Raw genomic sequence first — 17,834 nt, 5'->3', positions numbered from 1 at the left:
TGCTCTTTGACAGAAGGTGATATACCGTTGAAGTCAGAAGTTTACATACACTTAGGTTGGAGTCATTAAAACTCATTTTTCAACCACTCCACAAATTTCTTGTTAACAAACTGTAGTTTTGGCAATTCGGTTACAACATCTACTTTGTGCATGACACAAGTCATTTTTCAAACAATTGTTTACAGACAGATTAATTCACTGTATTACAATTCCAGTGGGTCAGAAGTTTACATACACTAAGTTGACTGTGCCTTTAAACAGCTCGGAAAATTCCAATAAATTATGTCATGGCTTTAGAAGACTTTGATAGGCTAATTGACATAATTTGAGTCAATTGGAGGTGTACCTGTGGATGTATTTCATTCATATTGAAGCAACATCTCAAGACATCAGTCAGGAAGTTAAAGCTTGGTCGCAAATGGGTCTTCCAAATAGACAATGACCCCAAGCATACTTCCAAAGTTGTGGCAAAATGGCTTAAGGGCAAAGTCAAGATATTGGAGTGGCCATCACAAAGCCCTGACCTCAATCCTATAGAAAATGTGTGGGCAGAACTGATAAAGTGTGCGCGAGCAAGGATCCGACAAACCTGACTCAGTTACCCCAGTTCTGTCAGGAGGAATGGGTCAAAATTCACCCAATTTATTGTGAAAGGCTACCCGAAACGTTTGAACCATGTTAAACAATTTAAAGGCAATGCTACCAAATCCTGATTGAGTGTATGTAAGTTTCTAACTCACTGGGAATGTGATGAAAGAAATAAAAGATGAAATAAATCACTCTCTACTATTATTCTGAAATGTCACATTCTTAAAATAAAGTGGTGATCCCAACTGACCTAAAACAGGGAATTTTTACTAGGATTAAAGGTCAGGAATTGTGAAAAACTGAGTTTAAATGTATTTGGCTAAGGTGTATGTAAACTTCCGACTGATGCTGCCACTCCTGCTTCAAGGTTGGGATGGTATTCTTTGACTTGCAAGCCTCCCCCTTTTTCCTACGATCTTCGTCCCAATGTGCAGTTGCAGACTGTAGTCTGGCTTCTTCCTTGTTGAGAGGCCTTTCATGTTATGTCGATAGAGGACTAGTTTTACTGTGGATATAGATACTTTTGTACCTGTTTCCTCCAGCATCTTCACAAGGTCCTTTGCTGTTGTTCTGGGATTGATTTGCACCTTTCGCACCAAAGTACGTTCATCTCTAGGAGACAGAACGTATCTCCTTCCTGAGCGGTATGATGGCTGCGTGGTCCCATGTTGTTGATACCTGCGTACTATTTTTTATACAGATGAAAGTGGTACCTTCAGGCGTTTGGAAATTGCTCCCAAGGATGAACCAGACTTGTGGAGGTCTTGACTGATTTATTTTGATTTTCCCATGATGTCAAGAAAAGAGGCACTGAGTGTGAAGGTATGCCTTGATTTACATCCACAGGTACACCTACAATTGACTCAAATGATGTAAATTAGCCTTTCAGAAGCTTCTAAAGTCATGACATCATTTCCTGGAATTTTCCAAGCTGTTTAAAGGCACAGTCAACTTAGTGTATGTAAACTTCTGACCCATTTGAATTGTGATACAGTGAATTATTAGTGAAATATTCTGTCTGTAAACAATTGTTGGAAAAATTACTTGTGTCATGCACAAAGTAGATGTCCTAACTGACTTGCCAAAACTATAGTTTGTTAACAAGAAATGTGTGGAGTGGTTGAAAAACGAGTTTTAATGACTCCAAACTAAGTGCATGTAAACATCCGACTTCAACTGTACTAGCCTACTCACTGCATCAGTGTGAAGTTACCCATTCTATTGAAATGCACCTCTCAGGAGTCAAAATGCAGCGAGAATGTTAAACATGCCTCAGCAGCAAACTCCCCATTCATATCCTTTCAATCTACAGAAACAACATCATGCCACTCTCCTCCCTTCACTAACAAACAGCACATTTCTAAACTCATTTCATGGTTTGAGATGGTAAATGTAATGCATGTAATGTCATTCTCTGTACTCTGTGTTTCTTTGCTACTCTGTACAGTCAGGGACTGACCAGCCCTGTTCACGTGTGCCGCATGTCAATCTGACAGCAACAGTCAACACTGAGGACCTGGGTGGAAGTGTGGACGTGGGGAGAGTATCAGTGGTGTATGCGTGTGTACTTATGTGTATGTGCCTGTGTGTGCTTACATGTCTGTGTGTGTGTGCGTCTATGTGTGTCTGTGCGCATGTGTGTGTGTGGAAACATTACTACAGTGTACCAGCAGTTCCCAGAGCGTGATTCTCTGCAACTCCGGGCAGAAAGACAGCAGATAATTACCTAGAGCCAGCTGGTTGTCTGGTGGCTCCCTGACAGACAGGAAAATTGCCCTGCTGCATTTACGAGGACATGCTGCACTCTTAACAGTCAACCTCCTGACCATTTAAAACACACAAATTAAGTGACCGAAGTGTTAAGTCCTTGGGTTTCCTGGAACTGGATCAGTGCTCCGCAGTTCATATGTATCGAAGGTGCCATCTATTGGAAAGGAAGTAGAAAGTCTCTAGGAAAAGACGTGTACATATGTAGCCTGTTCTCACACATATGTTTGTGCTTTAGCCAAGTTCTGTCGGGTTTGTTGTAATGCCAAACATGTATGACATGAAGTTAGCTAAAGCACACACAGCAGGCGACCAAGCTTGGCCATACGAACATCTGTGAAATGCCTGCTAGAAGAGTGTGTGAAGTGTAAGGTTCACTGTCAATCAAGTTCAATATCTTCAAAACATTTTCAACCCTCATCCTTTAGTTAGAGATTCTCACATATGGTAAGATGACAGTGTTGTGACTTTACTTTCATTATTCTGGTGACTATTATTTATTAAATCCAGTAACTATGTTTAATTGTTATCCAATTAAATTAATCATGTAACAATGAACTCATTAGGAATTTGGGGCACCACGGAAGAGTTTGTTTAAAGAGTTACCATCTCCCAAATTAAACTCTATAAAGGTCTTTACCTATCACATCCATAAAACAGTCAACATAATAATCATAACCTCTTACCATATCATCACTCTGAACAGTCGTAACCTCGTGCATCTGCAACAACCCCAGCCTTACTCATGATTCAGTACTACACCAATTGGTTTAATTATTTATTTACTAGCTAACTTAATAATAACAGGATAACATACACAATTAATACATGAGACAAAGGTCCCTAGCGGACTTCTACAATATGGTGGCTTTCTACACAACAACATGGAGAGGGAGAGAGAGAGAGAGAGCGAGAAAGACACTTATGGTCGATACATTTCAGAACATTTGGAATTTGGAATCAGTCGATACATTTGGAATAAGAAATCATGAATGTATTTACGTGAGTGCATTTGTTTGCTTGAAACCAGCCCTCCTTAGGAAGGTTGTTAGTCTTTCAGTGGCAAGCTGTGATTGTCCGAAAGGGGTCTCCCCGTTCCCGTCTTCTACTGTTGTTCACTCAGCTAGCCAGTCGTGTCGACGGTTCCCACTGTTCCCATGAACGGCAGCTTGCCATCTCTCTGGTCTAAAGGAATGTGAGTTTTTGTTCACCTCGTGTAGAGGTTCAAAGTTCAAACCATTTCAAACATGTAGCTCCCGACTCACATTTCCTGGTCTAATGTTAATTTCGTTACCAAGCCTTTTTATGCACTCTGGCCAAATAGGACGGTTCTGTCAGTCTGACACGCTCTCTGACCTCACTTGGCGCGTGACTACCCTACTTATGCATAGTTTATAGGAAATATATTAAATTATAACCTCCTAAAATCACATTCCTATCTTAACAAAAATCCATTCATAATTTATCATAATATATGCATAACATATTGGATGCTATCTTGAGAGATAAAGGGATATACTTTCCAAGTTATAGTAGTTCATCCATACAATTTTTAATGACATCACAAAATAAAAACCAATATGACATCTATAGCTCCCCACTGACCACCTTATGTTAGTTTCTATTGTTCCAGTATTCACATTTGACCGTGTTAACAAAGCACATTCCTTTTGCCAATACTGGAGGGGAAAAGAGAATCTTCTTCTACTTAAATTTACGACAGGGTGTGAGCTGTCAAAACCCCCACACCAGTTCCCTAATCCCCTCTCCTGTGGGGGAGAGAAAGTCTGGTTACTGTCAGCCATTGCTGATCTGACCCATTCTGATCCTCACAGGACAGTCATGACAACTGTTTGTAGAGAGACTAACAGACCGGATTCATTTCTTATTTTCTTGTCTTAACGGAGTGCAGATGGATTCATCCACATTCTCAGCCTTCCAGGTCAGTTTACCAGCATTGTTTGCAGACGGTAGGCCACTCATTTTAATCAAGACGAAATATTGATTCCATTTTAAAATGATTATTTCTGAGTGATCAAGTCATCTAGCACATGCATCAAGAGATGTCTTCATAAATTAACCCCTCACATTAACACGAGTAAAATGACATGGGTGGCAATGAGACGTTCATTGTAACAATGTGTTCCTGTTCAAAGGACACTGACGAGAAACAGATTGGTAAAATATGGAAAGGAGTACATCCAGGAATCTGTGGTAAAACAGTTCAGCATTTCAGCATTTTGTTATTATGGCGCAACATTTTTTGGGGGACTATTCATAAAAATTCTGCTCGCTATGGGGATTTATGAAATTTATGAAAGCCATTGAGGAAAATATGATAAGACCTGACACGAACAACACATCCACAACATTATTCTTCGCTATGAATAGTGAAATTGGTTTGTTGCTATGGAAACACGGCAGACTCTGGCAATTTATATTGCTATTTGACAATATGGTATTTTTCCTCCGAACAATGGATTTGTAAGTGCACACTCTCCACTCTCAACGCAAGGCGGATTCTGTTTAATTAGCTTGCTGTTCATTGCTAAATGCAGGTAAGCAGACAGAATATGGATAAGCCTTTATTTTTTTCCAGAATTTAAAACCCCCAAATCATTTAACACCAGCAGGAACAAAAAACCCTGCTCCAGCCTGCTGAGTGACGCCCCCAAAACCCTGAAGTTCGGGAGAAATCTGCAGATAAGCTCCCCTGTAGTACAACCTCATTATAAGCCAAAGCAGACAAACTGGAGTTCCATCTGTCTCCAGTCTACTTCTGTAATGAGCTTTTAGTTATGCACGGCACAAAGCAGAGCCGAGTGTTATTCATTGGAGCTACTAATCCCCAAGAGTTTGATTTCTGTCGCATTTAGTCTCATCATTGGAAAGCTTGAAACACCAAGCCAGGCACAAAAAAGGTTTCCTGTTGGCTCGTGGCAACACCACACCTGATCTGGCTTCTTCATGATCAAAGTTGTTGAGCCATGAAAGAATTTAAGTGTCAGGGAGAAATTATGAAATTTCAATGTTTATGATTCAGTGAAAAAGGCCCAATGTTATTTGCTTCACGTCGTTTAGTGGAAATGCCGTGAAATACAGTCCATTTCACAGGCCGCTAGTTACAGCAGGGGCTAATGTCAAGTTTAGCTATTTACTTACTCTCAATTAAACACTTTCTACTATGACAAACACAGTACAGAATATATTATTGGAGGCTGAAACGTTACAAATGGAATGACTTTGCAAGATAACATGGTTCAAATGGATCATCTTGAAGGTCACTCAACATTGTAATATCTTACTGTGTGCATAGCTAACAACATGGGGCATAGGTAGGGCCCACCACCACGGCGGTCACGAGTCATGACGACAGTCAAATTCCACGTGACCATTTAGTCATGGTATTTAGGCTTCTCCAAGCTCTTATGCTGCTAATGGTCATTAGTAGCCTTCCAAACTTGCTAACTGCCTGGTACTCAGCACTCTATTGTCCCTCTAATCACTTTGACATCAATGCAAATGCATTCTAACATCTAATCAAACACTTCATGAGAGCCCATGAGCTCATGTTGCACAATATTTCTTTAGGCTACGCATTTGCGTGAAAAAACAGAGTGATGGCCTCTATTAAAAAGAGGAGGATCCCATCAGCTTTCTATAGGTTAGGCCTACTATATTTATTTCTCAATTTTCATAATAGTAAGCACATTGCTTCTCTTTTCAACTGGAGTACAGCCTAACTGTCTGGCATGAAAAGTAACCATGGTAAAGCGTCCTCCATTCGCTATTTAAGTGCATAGATGACATGTTTTTTCCCCCTTGCCCCTGTTTCGAGACAGGTACATGATAATGGTCCATTCTAAAGGAAAACACATTTCACACATGCAGTACCAGTCAAAAGTTTGCACACACCTACTCATTCAAATGGTTTTCTTAACTATTACTATTTTCAAAATTGTAGAATAGTGAAGACACATCAATACTATGAAATAACACATATGGAATCATGTAGTAAGCAAAAAAGTGTTAAAACAAATCAAAATATATTTTGTATCATAGATTCTTCAAAGTAGCCACCCTTTGCCTTGATGACAGCTTTGCACACTCTTGGCATTCTCTCCACCAGCTTCATGAGGTAGTCACCAGGAATGCATTTTAATTAACAGATATGCCTTGTTAAAAGTTAATTTGTGGAATTTTTTCCTTCTTAAAGCATTTGAGCCAATCAGTTGTTTTGTGACAAGGTTGGGGTGGTATACAGAATATAACCCTATTTGGTAAAAGATCAAGACCATATCCACACTCCCTCAAATTGTTTGGAGAATATATCCTTTTTATTTTATTCAGCTATGTTCAATTGTATTCTTCATACTATAAAATAATGCCATGGAATTAACTAGTGTAGCCCACAGGCATATGACATAACCAGATCTGGGCCTAACATAAGGACAACTCAGAGTATGCTAATTCTGTTCTTCTGAAATAAACTACATTTTCAAATCATGTTTCTTTAGACCTGTCTAAAATAAATCATGGATGTATTGTGATGGTGTAGGCTATATTACATGGATTTATACTCTTTAAAATGTAGATGTTCCAAAGGTCTGCATCAGTAGCTTGTAGGCTATGTGTGGAAGCCAGGAGATGCTAAATGTGTTTCTTAATTAACCGTGAGACCGGCAGCGATTTGATTGACAATAACCGGCTGACAAAATGTCATGACCATCAAGGCCCTAGGCATTGGTAGAAAACTGCTGCATTGCCATTCTTACCTCTAACAACCTTATAGGCTATGAATATGAAGCATTACTTTGTCAGGAACTGAAAACCTTGGTCTATTGCCAACTGTCCCACCTCCGCCCCGAAAAAAAATACATGCCATTAAGAACCAATAGTGAGGCATTGTTGACATCTATCAACTCGAAACATGTTTGGTCAGCAAGTCCCCTGCAGGGGAGGACTATCTTTTTGAATTGCCAACCAGTCAACTAATAGTCACTCTGCCAGTCAGGGAGGAGCAAAATGTAAGTATCTATTTTCTAAAATGAATTTTAGGAGTGCGAAACGTATTCGTGGACTTAGTGTATATATTGCTTGCATCCAGACACTACTCCACCTTAATGGCTTTTTGTCTACATTTTCCCCTTCTATTACCTACTGTGAAAAATATGGGGCATTACTTTGCACTTGACCATCCTTTGTCAAGGTAATTGTCACCTCTCCTTGGATCATCAACACATCTGTTAACAGGGATTGGCACGGAGACTTGACACCTGAATGGTGACGGAAGTACTAACCCACTTTTATTGCGTGGATTACTTCACACCAAGTCCTTCACTGTACATTTCTCTTCGGGGCTGCTGGTGATAAGAGCATTCAGCACCTTGTGTCTGCCTCAAAGGTTTCACAATTGTCTGTTCCTGAATGTAGTGGAATGACTGAGGGTATCTTAAGGGGAAAAAACAGAGATGCATTCTGTTCACCATCATATCTGTACACAGGTTCAGACCCTTCTCACCTCTCCACCCTACTTTTAACTTATGCATTATTCATGTAGGCTTCCTCAGCATTTCGACCAGGAAAGAGAGATGTAAAATGTAGGCCTTACGGCGTGACTCATGTGGAATGTGGTTGTCTTATCCCTTGATATACATAATTCTTCTTCTCCCACAAGATATAGTAGGTCTACATGATAATATTCAACCAATAATTAATGATCTGTAGATCCAGGAATAACAACTACACTAAATCAGTCATGTTAGTACACTATGAATGTGTCCTCTAGGGGATGCTAGGAATAAAATTAGTTATTGGTTCTTACATTTAGATGTAGAGCAGCTATTTAAAAAAAAATATCCGGATTTCACTTTGCACATCTAAACTCTGTCCTTTACTAGCTTAACTCAAACACAGAGATTCAATCAGGAAGGCTATTTAAAACTTTTAAACCACTTTTTTGTTGTCGTCATTAAACATTAAATGAAAATGGAAACGCCATGAAGATGTCAACAGGTTTCTAAGTGACCCACAGAGATTTCCGTTCCTCCATCTCTTTTCTCCCGGAGAAAAACGCGCCATTACCCATGTCTCCTCGTCGTAAATAATTGTCAAGAAGCCACTTTTATGTCGTCTCATCAGAAGACTTCCAAAAATAATGAATTCCATCTGTCCTCCATGAAAGTAGTTTACATATCATATTGATATGCAAGTTTAAGGCATCAGGAAAAGCAGAAAGAAACCCACATGAGCTTAGGAGAAATGAGGCTGTGCTCCAGATGACTGGTTTTAATTAGGAGGAATGTTGAACTGGATGAAGTTTTTATGTTAACTGATTTCCCTCTTTAATCAGTTCTAATCTCCAGTCACTTTCACAGCACAATAGATTTTCGTTCATAAAGTCAAATTAATAAGCAAGAATATAGCTGCTCCTTCAAAAGCATCTTTGGTTAAGTCTGTAAGTGCCTCCGATATGTTTCTTACTTAATATATCTGTTCCTCTGGAGAGGCCAAGCATTCAGGCCCACAATTGCTATGAAAATCCCTTGATATACCTTCATTTAAAAAAAATGTAATCCTGATTTGATCATTAATGGGAGTAATGAGTAAGACCTGGTCATAATAAGAGCATGACCATTCCTAGTGTCATTAAAATAATTTGCCAAACCTCTAAATTGGATTCAATATTCAACCTTATTGACTTTATTTGATTATGGAAGACTCCGGGGAACACAGTACCTGGGACCTTCTATGCCCCGTGCTGTTTTGAAGCAACGTGAGATGCACCCTTTAACCAAAACAAGAGGGGAGCATAAAGACGGTTCACATAGTCAGCCAAGACACCTGATCCACTTCGGGAAAGAAAGAGAAAGTCCAGGCTTGTGTGTGAGAGAGAAGGAAGTAAGAGAGAGTAAGGGGGCGAGAGAGTGTGAGGGGGCGAGAGAGAGCGTGTGAGGGGTTGAGAGAGAGAGTGAGAGAGAGAGAAAGAGAGAAGAGAAAGAGAGAGAGAGAAAGAGAGAGAGAGAGAGAGAGAGAGAGAGAGAGAGAGAGAGAGAGAGAGAGAAAGAAGGAGAAAAAGAGTCAACAAGAGAGCAGCTAACGAGGGAAAGAAAGATGCAGAGAGAGAGATAGAGAAAGAAGGAGTAACTTTTAGAGGAGACATCAGGAGAATTACAGGGGTGTACAGTGCATTAAGAAAGTATTCAGACTCTTGACCTTTTCCACATTTTGTTACGTTACAGCCTTATTCTAAAATGGATTAAAAAAAAATATATAAATCCTTATCAATCTACACACAACACCCCATAGTGAGGAAAATATACCCCATAAAATACAGAATTATGACACATAAGTATTCAGACCCTTTACTTAGTACTTTGTTGAAGCACCTTTGGCAGCGATTACAGCCTCAAGTCTTATTGGGTATGATGCTACAAGATTTGAACACCTGTATTTGGGGAGTTCCTCCCATTCCACTCTGAAGATCCTCTCAAGCTCTGTCAGGTTGGATGGGGAGCGTCTCTGCACAGTTATTTTCAGGTCTTTCCGGAGATGTTCGATCGGGTTTAAGTCCCTGGCTCTGGTTGGGCAACTCAAGGACATTCAGAGACCTTGGCTTGGCTGTGTGCTTAAGGTTGTCATCCTGTTTGAAGGTAAACCTTTGACCCAGTCTGAGGTCCTGAGCGCTCTGGAGCAGGCTTTCATCAAGGATCTCTCTCTGTACTTTGCTCCGTTCATCCTTGCCTCAATCCTGACTAGTCTCCCAGTTCCCAGAGCATGATGCTGGCACCACTATGCTCCACAAAATGTGGAAAAAGTCAAGGGGTCTGAATCATTTCCTGATGCACTGTATGAGCCAAATGCCTGGAGGCTGAGAGAGCGAGAGAGCGAGAGAGAGAGAGAGAGAGAGAGAGAGAGAGAGAGAGAGAGAGAGCAAGACAGAGAGACAGATAGTGTAACATATGGTGGTTTATCTTTGATGTAATGGGGCTATTTTGCTTCCACTGGTGCACTTGCTAAGGCCAATGGCATCATGAATGTTACCCAGAACCAAGACATTTTAGCCAAAAACTTGGTTGCCTCTGCCAGGGGGCTGAAACTTGGCTGCAAGTGGATCTTCCAGCAAGACAATAACCCCAAGCTTAGATCAAAATCCACAAAGAAATGGTTCATTGACCACAAAATCAACATTTCGTAATGGCCTCTCCAGACTTGAACTCCATTGAAAACCTGCAGTTTGAATTGAAGAGGGCAGTCCATAAGCGCAGACGAAGGATATCAAGGTTCTGGAAAGATTCCATATGGAGGATTGGTCTAAGATCATTCCCAATGTGTTCTAGAAAAAGGCCCAGTGCCAATATACTTCCAGATGAGGAATTGAAAACTACTGAAAACAGTGGTGTCAGTCATTTTGACCCTTACCTTTGAGAGAAAAAAAATATTACTTGTTAAAGAATATGCAATATAGCTCAGTATTTTAATTCTTTATTTTATATAGTCATTTTTGCTCATCTTTATCAAGGGTGTCAATCATTTCTGACCCAACCGTAGCTTCCTCTGTCACTACAGGAGATGCAAACAGATATCTCGTCTTTGTTAGTTTCATGGCACGGCCAGTTAATTCTTTGGTGTATGATACCACTCCACGGTAAATCCTAGTGACTCTTTTCTTCGTTTCATCCGGCGTTTATATAGCAGATATGATTGTAGTTTTGCTATATGTACTATATGTAGAATGATTTTATTTTTTTACTACCCTATTAGAAAGTGAGAACAGTGCACTTTAGAAGGTAGATGGAATGTTAGCAGTTGACTTAGGTGTAGGGATAGAGAGTCACTTATATTTTGTGTTGAAATCTTCCTGACCTTTCCCGGGTGGAGTTTGAATGAAGGCAATGTAAAGCAATATGGTTTCTACTCTGACCAGGTGAGGCGATATCACAGAGACCCTGAGGGCTGTGTGTTCTTCACATAAACCAATACTATTTTTTCTCGCTTCGGCTGACTGCCGTTCAAGCTACAGTATATACCTGTGATGTTTACAAATAGGATTACTCCCAGTTTCCCACAAAAGTCTCCCCGAAATACCACTAAATCCATGGGTGAGTGTCCTAAAGCAGCCGGGGAGTTTGATACACTGGTCTCGTCGTATAACCTTTTCATGTCCCGCTTAAGCAGCTCCCTTATCTAAATGAGCAGAGCATCCTCCTCATCCAGCATGGCGTATCCATTTCCCCCAGAACACACTCATACAGTGGGACCGGAGCATACAGGGAGCATGCAAGGGCTCAACAGAGGCGGGGGGCAAAGAAATTAAACGCACTGTAAATATACCGTAGTATTTGGGCATTAATAATAACAGCAAATAACGCTGAGAGCACAGTGGTAGACCACTAGAAGTAGCAATGATGATTTGCAACTGCATTCATCGACCTGGCCAAGGCTTTTGACTTTGTCAATCACCACATTCTTATCGGCAGACTCAACAGCCTTGGTTTCTCAAATGACTGCCTTGCCTGGTTCACCAACTACTTCTCAGAAAGAGTTCAGTGTGTCAAATCGGAGGGCCTGTTGTCCAGACCTCTGGAAGTCTCTATTGGGGTGCCACAAGGTTCAATTCTCGGGCGACTCTTCTCTGTATACATCAATGATGTCGCTCTTGCTGCTGGTGATTCTCTGATCCACCTCTACGCAGAAGACACCATTTTGTATAGTTCTGGCCATTCTTTGGACACTGTGTTGACTGACCTCCAGACGAGCTTCAATGCCATACAACTCTCCTTCCGTGGCCTCCAACTGCTCTTAAATGCAAGTAAAACTAAATGCATGCTCTTCAACCGATCGCTGCATATACCTGCCCGCCCATCCAGCATCACTACTCTGGACGGTTCCGACTTAGAGTATGTGGACAACTACAAATACCTAGGTGTCTGGTTAGACTGTAAACTCTCCTTCCAGACTCACATTAAGCATCTCCAATCCAAAATTAAATCTAGAATCGGCTTCCTATTTCGCAACAAAGCATCCTTCACTCATGCTGCCAAACATACCCTCGTAAAACTGACTATCCTACCGATCCTTAACTTCGGCGATGTCATTTACAAAATAGCCTCCAACACTCTACTCTACTAAATTGGATGCAGTCTATCACAGTGCCATCCGTTTTGTCACCAAAGCTCCATATACCACCCACCACTGCGACCTGTATGCTCTCGTTGGCTGGCCCTCACTTCATATTCGTCGCCAAACCCACTGGCTCCAGGTCATCTATAAGTCTTTGCTAGGTAAAGCCCTGCCTTATCTCAGCTCACTGGTCACCATAGCAGCACCCACCCATAGCACACGCTCCAGCAGGTACATTTCACTGGTCACCCCCAAAGCCAATTCCTCATTTGGCCGCCTTTCCTTCCAGTTCTCTGTTGCCAATGACTGGAACGAACTAGAAAAACCACTGAAGCTGGAGCATCATATCTCCCTCACTAACTTTAAGCACCAGCTGTCAGAGCAGCTCACAGATCACTGCACCTGTACATAGACCATCTGTAAATAGCCCATCAAACTACCTCAACTAGCCTACCTGGTTAAATAAAGGTGAAAAAACAAATGGAAAAAAAATACCTCCAAAAATATTAAGGCAAAACATGCAGTAAATCTAAGCAAGGTGAAGTGCCACATGTATAATTTATGAGCTAATATTCCACATAACAAGTTGCATTTGAATAACTGAATACATGCAAAGAGTTACGAGTAGGGATGTGACAAATAGAAACAAATTCTTTATGTTTAAATTGCCCATTTTTTTCTTGGTTTTCCGTTAAAACTTTAACAAAAATGAATACAATTTCACAATGCAGCAATGGTTTAGGTCTCACGGTGCATCCCTTTCAAATGCTTAAGCTCCGTACCCGTACTACCATTACTGTTCCTTAATTCCACCTCGCAGTTTGCATTTCCTTCTCATTTAACTTCTCAAAGTATTGAAATACTGGACTTTGTTGCTGTCACTTGACTTTCTCTGCCATTTTTCCAACTGTTAACGACAATGATGTGGTGGTGGAGAGTCGACAGAATTGATTCCTTGACTCCTTGTATTTCGTCTCCCGGTGTCATCTCCCATTTCTGAGTGTCAAGATTTATAAGATTCAGTATTTTTGGAATTGAAGAGACTGATTAGTTGCCGTACTTCCAAGAACACAAACATCTTTCATAGCGGGCTAGCCAAGGATGAAAAGAGAGGGGAGGGGCACAGTATAGGCAGCTCAGCAACCAGGCAGACGGAGTCAGAGCCGTGTACTAGGCCTTTTTACTGGCAATCAAAAGCTGTATCTCTCAATGGAATGCTGTATCTTGCAATTTCTTGCCTTGCAACGTCTCGCAATTTCAGTAAAGCAGGGCATATCATCAATGAATAGGCGAGGATACTCTATACACAACAGACTGAAGGCTGAACACACACTTGCATCATTAGCAAAGAGAAAGAGCAGGGGTGTAATCATTATTCCAAACCGTTTCAAAACTAAATATTTTGTAACTGAAACAAGAGTTTCTATAGGACAAATGTTGGTACTGTTTCAGACATAATCAGCGTAATGAATACAAACCAGGCGGGGTGACAGGAGGGGGCAGGAAAATAGAATCGTGGTGTGCATATGTCTCATATCCCTCGCAAATTCGCCAAAGTAGCCTAAAGTTCACCTCTTCCGCTCTCGTTTTATTTAAATTACACAACTTTCCCCAGGTCTTTGTAGGCTATCGTCTAGTTAGGCTATAACATGGAAAATTATATGTTTTGTGATAACTGCACTGTGATTTAAATTGTGTGGGGGGATAATAGGGGCATTTGAACGGTTCTGGACTGGTTCCAACCAATATTTCTAAGTACAGTGCACTCTGTGAATGGACCAACATCAATTGCTAACACTCCCTAAAAGCGCTAGTTGTTCTGATTAATATTCACTATTGAAAGTGCAGCTGTGAGGTTCACCGACACAAGATATCGGCTATTTGCATAGGGAGTGACATCACATTTTCTGGCCTATCCAGACAAAGGAACAATTTCCTGTGCCTGTGGACCTCGTAGCCGAGCTTGCAATAGATCATATGAAATGGGACAGTCTAACGGATGCAACAATTCATAGCGTATAATTGAAACAAAACCCCTTTCTCTTGGTCACAGACGGACGAAATCACGTTGTGCTTGAGGCGGAAGTTGTAACAAGTCTGCACACATTTGAATGGCGTCTCTGTGTTGTTCAGTGGATGTCAGGCAGAAAAGTATCTGTCGTCAGTTATATGAAATGGTCCCAATATTGTACAGTCACTAAGTATGATCATATTTATTTTACAGATGTAAGAAAGGTGAAATCTTATAGTAAGTCATTCATTATTTGATTGTTATTATATTTAGAAAGCATTTCAGTCATTTCAAGCCCTATGGCCCCACTTTTGTTAAATAGGAAAATAATAATGTAAATTGTTTCAAAATATTTGTACTATGTACTTGAGCTTGTGCCCTCAAAAGTGAGTACTCCTCAGCAATGTATAACTATTTTGTTTTTACCAGAAAGGTTCCAGACCTTTTTAAAATGCAGCATTACCAGTTATTGTTTATGGCCATCTCATGATTGGCTATGTCTATTTAGGCAGAAATGTACATTTTGCTCTAACGTTCAAGTGAAGACTCCGAGAGTGCATACTATATTATCGCAATTTTCAAAACATATGAATTTCTCTTTGATAGGATATGTATCTTAGTCACTAATTGAAGAGGGAGCTGCTAAAGTAGTCCTTTGGTAATTCACAAAAATCACAGCTTCCTATTAAAATAGATATAGTACGTCTGTCTGTTCTCCTACTGCAAATTAAAATGCATTGATTTGATAGAAAAGAGAGGAGACACAATCAATTGGTTATTGTTTTACAGCCACGGGAATAAGAAGTCATTTTCTCATAAGTTATCTGATGCAAATGCCTACAAGGTTGACCACAAGACGGAAAAAATATGTCTGTAAGTAATATGCAAATCATGATGATAATCATGGTAAATTTTCACTGTGCAGACTAGTGCTAATTCAATCATTGGACACGATGGCTAAGAGCCAGGAGCTATATCAAGGTTCTCAGAGTAAGATCAGGTCCCTCCTATTTGTGTAATCTTATTCATTATAATCTAATAGGCAAAACGGATCCTAAATCAGCACTCCTACTCCTAGAAGCTTGATACATACGGCCCCAGGTGCTGGTCAAATCCAATACGGTTGCTAACGGGAATACCTTATGGTTCAGTGAAGCTTCATCCTGCTTGCAAAGACAAGCAAGAGGAAATTACAATAGCAAGTTTGTGCAAAAAGTTCCACAACACTCAAAACTATGTTTGGGTTCGTAAGGTCATTTCAATAGTTTTGTCGATCACGTGCACTTCAAAGCAGCACATTGGAATAGTTTGACACGTACCATAAAACTGTTCGCAGAGCTTTCAAATCTCCCCTGGTCTCAATTTACAGTAGATATCAACCATGTGGAATTTTGGACAGTTGGAAGCTATAATTATACTTTCATCAGTGAAATTAGCTTGGTCTGTAATCTGTGGCTTTGAGAACACTTACATCTCCCAATAGGAAATCTAGCAGTGTGATGATAGTGTAGGACTCATTAGCATGAAATTAAACCACTGTGTATCAATACAGTGAAAATAAGCCTTGTGATGTATCTAGTGTAAATGTTCATCAACACATGCAACTTGACTGTGTGATAGCTGAATGGGGTTTCTCTCTTACCTGTGATTGGTTAAATCAGAGGTGGGTGGAGTCACATGACCACGGATGGACACAAGGCGAAAGGCCAAGAACATGAAAAGAGAAAAGACAGAAGAGACATTGTTAGACTAGACATTTTTGCAAAATACAAATGAAAGATGAGATGACTGTTTGGACAGTTTTCAGTGGGTCAATATGACATAGCTGTGCCTTGTAAGGAGAATAGACTGCATTCCTACGCCCTTAGACTTGAGTGTTGCTATGTTGTTCTATATGATAGAGTGTAGTCAGTTAGCTATTACATTCAAAATACATACAAACATGCCACTTATTATTGTCTCACTGTACAAATGGGCTCGAAAGAGGGTTTGAATGGCCATTCTTCTATATTATTGAAACAACACGGAGAAGAGCCTTTCCTCAATAAAAAACCAAGGACAAGTGCTGTCGGACTGAAATTTGAAATGCATTGAGAGTGCCACAGCAATAGCCTGTGGCGTGTGGATAGAGCAGCAGTCTGTCCCAGTATTTGACCATTTTTCATAAAGGTGCATGAAACACAGAAACCTGAATCCAGCCTGATTGGAGTCCTTGATGATTTCCCAGAGTTCATTTCGGGGTCCCATTTAGCTGGATAAGTCAAATTCCTTCCAATGGTGGACCGCGGTCCTGGTCCGGACCCAGAGTGGTGTCAATACGGACCGCACAACATCGCATTTTATAATAGTTCAATTATTTTTAGACAGCTTCAAAAATCAACCATGCGCAGCGGCCTCTCTAACTCAGCAACCTCTATTTCGCTCTCTCTCGACGCCTTGCCCACCTCTTACTAGTGCCCCGTCTCAGCCAATCGCGTGGTTATATGCTAATACAAGAGGCTGCGTCTTACCCAATCACATCAATGCAAATATCTGCGGAACATTGGGAAAAGCAGGCAGAAAGAAACAGAAATACCTATTAATATCACAGGTAGGATCTTAGTTAAAAGTATCTTTGTTAATATGGCTTGTTAAAAAAATTGAAAAGTTGATGCTGAAAACCGTTTATTCAAAGACGAGTGGACGGATAAGTATCTATTAATTCTCCCCGCAACAAAACCAATGTGCCTGACATACAGCAAGTCCAGAGGACAAACAAGATTAACCAACGCAAATCCCATATGAGAGGTCCACCAAAGTCTTTCACAATTCCCTGACAACACAACAACATGCAATGGAGTGTTCACTGAGGATAGCTTGGGTTTCGGGAAAACATTTGCATTTCATTTTCTGACGCTGAGATGGTAAACGGATGCATGTGTGAAGTTGCTGACACCTTGCTTGAAGGTAAATAAAAAGATGAACTCAGGGAAATATCAAAACAGATCCCACAGCAATGAGGAGAACTGAAATATTAGCTGAAGATTTAACTTCACAACTTGACGAGGCCATTCAGAATGCACCATGCATTTCATTAGCTGTGGATTAATCAACAGATAACACTGATAACACAGCTTCTGGTGTTTGTCAGATTGTATAATGAAACAAAGAAGGAATTCTGTGAGGCGCTGTTGGGTTGAACACATCTAGAAGCAAACACACGGGAATAGGATATCCATGAGACCATCAAAGGGATGCTGACAAAAAGGGGGCTAGATCTGAAGACCGTAGTCTCCATCGCCACAGATGGAGCCCCAGCCACGATAGTAAGAGGGCGGGGACTGGTTGCATGTTCGAAAGAGGACAT

General features: G+C 40.6%; 1 protein-coding gene across 2 annotated transcripts in view; it reads right to left on the bottom strand.

Moving 5' to 3' along the window:
• LOC135546205 (limbic system-associated membrane protein-like) overlaps nt 1-17,834 on the bottom strand; it is a 474,265-nt gene that overhangs the window by 70,012 nt on the left and 386,419 nt on the right. The window lies entirely within an intron of this gene.

The sequence above is a fragment of the Oncorhynchus masou genome, chromosome 9 (assembly GCF_036934945.1).
Source record: "Oncorhynchus masou masou isolate Uvic2021 chromosome 9, UVic_Omas_1.1, whole genome shotgun sequence".
NCBI lineage: Eukaryota > Metazoa > Chordata > Actinopteri > Salmoniformes > Salmonidae > Oncorhynchus > Oncorhynchus masou.
This window is presented reverse-complemented; position numbering and strand designations above follow the sequence as displayed.